The 4,207-nt window shown below is 41.0% G+C and overlaps 2 pseudogenes; one reads left to right on the top strand and one right to left on the bottom strand.

Annotated features, from left to right (window-relative positions):
- Positions 1-1,389: 1,389 nt before the first annotated feature.
- LOC134929714 (5S ribosomal RNA) lies at positions 1,390-1,509 on the bottom strand (annotated as a pseudogene).
- A 2,327-nt stretch (positions 1,510-3,836) lies between these two features.
- On the top strand, positions 3,837-3,956 carry LOC134929713 (5S ribosomal RNA; annotated as a pseudogene).
- Positions 3,957-4,207: the final 251 nt, after the last annotated feature.

Here is a 4,207-nt window from a genome sequence, read left to right as displayed (position 1 = left end):
ATGATTGATGTCACCTGTGTTGAACTATTTAATTGATAAGAAATGTACTTCAACACAGGTGTTTGCAATCATAAATTAAGAATAAAATCCAGGTAGAAAGCATTTTGTTCCTCCTGAAATGGGTCATTGTGGGAGGTATAGATTGTGTATATTAAATTTAAACCAATGGTGTATATTAGTTTTAAAGTATTAGTTTAATAATGCCTGGGTACTGTTTATACAGTAGCTCCACCTAATTGAAAGACAACTATTTTATCAAATTTTAATGTAGTGGAACAAAGGCAACTGAAACAACCTTAAGATACACATAGAAAAATAAAATAATTTATCTTGTCACATGCAAGAATAGCATCAGCCTCTGTACTACTTACACACTGGGACAGGACTCAGAAGGACTTTCTGTGTGTGTGTCTCTATTTCTAGACCCAATTGGTTTAGCTGCATAAAAGTTTACACAGGATTCAGATACCCAGGAGGGGAGGAGGAGAAGCTGAGATCTGATAAAGCTAAATATTTATCTTATATAAAACCCTTTATGAGGTCTAAGAACACTGTACGCTATTCACGTATGGTGTACCGTAAGGGTACGCTCGTTGCGTAGCAATCGCTTAGCCGTAGTTGAGACGCTCAAGCGTCACGTTCGCTCACGGCCAAGAGATCACAGGCAGGCACGCTATTGGCTGCCGTCTAACGTAATGATTCGCTATAGCGTAGCGGACGCTCGGGACCACGAGGAGATCACCAGCGGCGCTGACGCTCACAATGTTAAACCTTTATATCTAAACCATAAACAGTATATTATGCAGTAAAACCTTAGTGTAGAAATAGGGTGTAGATGCAACCTAGTGTAACCTTATTAACTTAAAAGCTGTTTGAGCGTCACCGACGCTCTGTGAATACTTAACACTACAAGAAATATTAATACCAAGAGAAGAAACAGATGACTCTGTTTGGGAAGCACTCTTACTCAGGAAGATAGATATATTGTACCTCAGTACACTGAAAAGATTTGAATAAATCAAATTAAATTCCGTGTTTTTTAGAGTTAGCGAAGTTCCTTCTGAGAATGAATAATAGCTATGCGAATTTATATGGAATATAAACTTATCCTATTGTTAAATACTGGATAAGTAATTAATAGTAGTGAACTGATGTTTGCTGTATATTAATTATGTGCTGAGGAAGGGTCCTCCCTTCTACCATTAATGACTGGGAAAACTTTATATATGAACCCTCATTCAGTCTGCATGTATCACATGGGAAAAAGTGGTAGACGCAGGGAATTAAATCATTGGTTCATTCCGATTCCAAAAAAGCTTTTCCCCATTCTTTGTGGGTGATCACAATTAAGTGCCCTCGAGGGTTGGTATGTGTCTATATGGACAGATTATCTTGCAGCACCAAGATGTTCCCAGGTAGTCTCCTATCCTGGTACTGGTCCGGCCTTCCAATGCTTGGCTTCCAAGTTCGGAAGGATTTGGGCTTATCCAAAGGAGTATGGCCGCAAGATAGTCCTTATGACATCCCTCCACCTATTGGGCTTGTCTTAATAGGATATTGGTAAATGATGTTCCTCATATATGAAGGAGGACTCAATAATTCAGTATTCGGAGCAAGCCAAAAAAAATTTTGGTGGTACTTTCTGTGTGTTTGGGGCAGGTAGTGTTATAACAGATAAGACCAATTTGCTGTCACCGTTTCTCACCTCTGCTTTTCATCCATCATACCATTAGGCATAGGGTGGAGAATGAGAGAGTGAGACACAAGCATAAGGTCTGAAGAAAGAAGATCAGAGCAGTCTGGGTGCTGTGCCTACTTGTAAGATTCTGTTGCAATGCCTTGCAGAACCTATACTTTGGTAGGTCCACAACAGACGACACACTCTTTGAGAAAATGTGCTAAGGATTGACAGTTTTAGTTAAGGCCGTGAGTCTATAGTGTATCAATATACTATGACATATAACTCTCATTAAACGTTAAGAGCAGCCAATTTTCTGTCACCAAGTGCTGCACAGATTCAAATAACACCTGCATCTGTTTCTGATTGTATCACACAGAAAGATACACTTTTGCAGACAGTCTAAATACCTCCATCTGATAATGTGGTCAAATACTTTGTTTATCAGTAACGACATTCAAACTGGCCATTCATGATCAAATACATCTATTACAAATCACGGCAATTAGAGTGGCCGTTCTTGTGAGTGGCAACTCACAGGTCCATTCTATTGTTGACTAATATGATGTTTTAGTTATACAAAATAATTGTGTCAAACTTGTGTCTGTGTCACTGATCTCTATAGACACTCAGTAATTAGACACATTTATGGTCAGTTATCTAGGCATACAAAGTGAAGACATGTGGGTTTATCCCTCTCAGTATGTATGTCTGTATGTTAAGTATGCTATAAAGTATTTATGACACCCGTCAGCATATGACCACCTCCCGATTTCGGGTGGTGTGTGTGACTTATTAGATAAGAACCATGTATCGTACTGGTATGATACCCTTGTCACCTGGTTGTCTGGTATAGATCTAGCTGGGGTGATGACTTGTCCGCCTCCGTTCTCGCCACTCAGCCGAGCGGGTTACAGCAAGCAGCCCGTTCACCCGATCACGTGTGCGCACCACGTGATCGGCGCGTCTCCTGAGAGACGCGCCTCCTCCTGAACAAGCTTACGCGAAACGTACGTCAGGAGACGCGCCAATCACGTGGTGCGCACACGTGATCGGGTGAACGGGCTGCTTGCTGTAACCCGCTCGGCTGAGCGGCGAGAACGGAGGCGGACAAGTCATCACCCCAGCTAGATCTATACCAGACAACCAGGTGACAAGGGTATCATACCAGTACGATACATGGTTCTTATCTAATAAGTCACACACACCACCCGAAATCGGGAGGTGGTCATATGCTGACGGGTGTCATAAATACTTTATAGCATACTTAACATACAGACATACATACTGAGAGGGATAAACCCACATGTCTTCACTTTGTATGCCTAGATAACTGACCATAAATGTGTCTAATTACTGAGTGTCTATAGAGATCAGTGACACAGACACAAGTTTGACACAATTATTTTGTATAACTAAAACATCATATTAGTCAACAATAGAATGGACCTGTGAGTTGCCACTCACAAGAACGGCCACTCTAATTGCCGTGATTTGTAATAGATGTATTTGATCATGAATGGCCAGTTTGAATGTCGTTACTGATAAACAAAGTATTTGACCACATTATCAGATGGAGGTATTTAGACTGTCTGCAAAAGTGTATCTTTCTGTGTGACACAATCAGAAACAGATGCAGGTGTTATTTGAATCTGTGCAGCACTTGGTGACAGAAAATTGGCTGCTCTTAACGTTTAATGAGAGTTATATGTCATAGTATATTGATACACTATAGACTCACGGCCTTAACTAAAACTGTCAATCCTTAGCACATTTTCTCAAAGAGTGTGTCGTCTGTTGTGGACCTACCAAAGTATAGGTTCTGCAAGGCATTGCAACAGAATCTTACAAGTAGGCACAGCACCCAGACTGCTCTGATCTTCTTTCTTCAGACCTTATGCTTGTGTCTCACTCTCTCATTCTCCACCCTATGCCTAATGGTATGATGGATGAAAAGCAGAGGTGAGAAACGGTGACAGCAAATTGGTCTTATCTGTTATAACACTACCTGCCCCAAACACACAGAAAGTACCACCAAAATTTTTTTTGGCTTGCTCCGAATACTGAATTATTGAGTCCTCCTTCATATATGAGGAACATCATTTACCAATATCCTATTAAGACAAGCCCAATAGGTGGAGGGATGTCATAAGGACTATCTTGCGGCCATACTCCTTTGGATAAGCCCAAATCCTTCCGAACTTGGAAGCCAAGCATTGGAAGGCCGGACCAGTACCAGGATAGGAGACTACCTGGGAACATCTTGGTGCTGCAAGATAATCTGTCCATATAGACACATACCAACCCTCGAGGGCACTTAATTGTGATCACCCACAAAGAATGGGGAAAAGCTTTTTTGGAATCGGAATGAACCAATGATTTAATTCCCTGCGTCTACCACTTTTTCCCATGTGATACATGCAGACTGAATGAGGGTTCATATATAAAGTTTTCCCAGTCATTAATGGTAGAAGGGAGGACCCTTCCTCAGCACATAATTAATATACAGCAAACATCAGTTCACTACTA

Source organism: Pseudophryne corroboree, chromosome 5 (assembly GCF_028390025.1).
Source record: "Pseudophryne corroboree isolate aPseCor3 chromosome 5, aPseCor3.hap2, whole genome shotgun sequence".
NCBI classification, from domain to species: domain Eukaryota; kingdom Metazoa; phylum Chordata; class Amphibia; order Anura; family Myobatrachidae; genus Pseudophryne; species Pseudophryne corroboree.
Note: the sequence above shows the minus strand (reverse complement) of the source record. Positions and strands in the feature narration are given on the sequence as shown.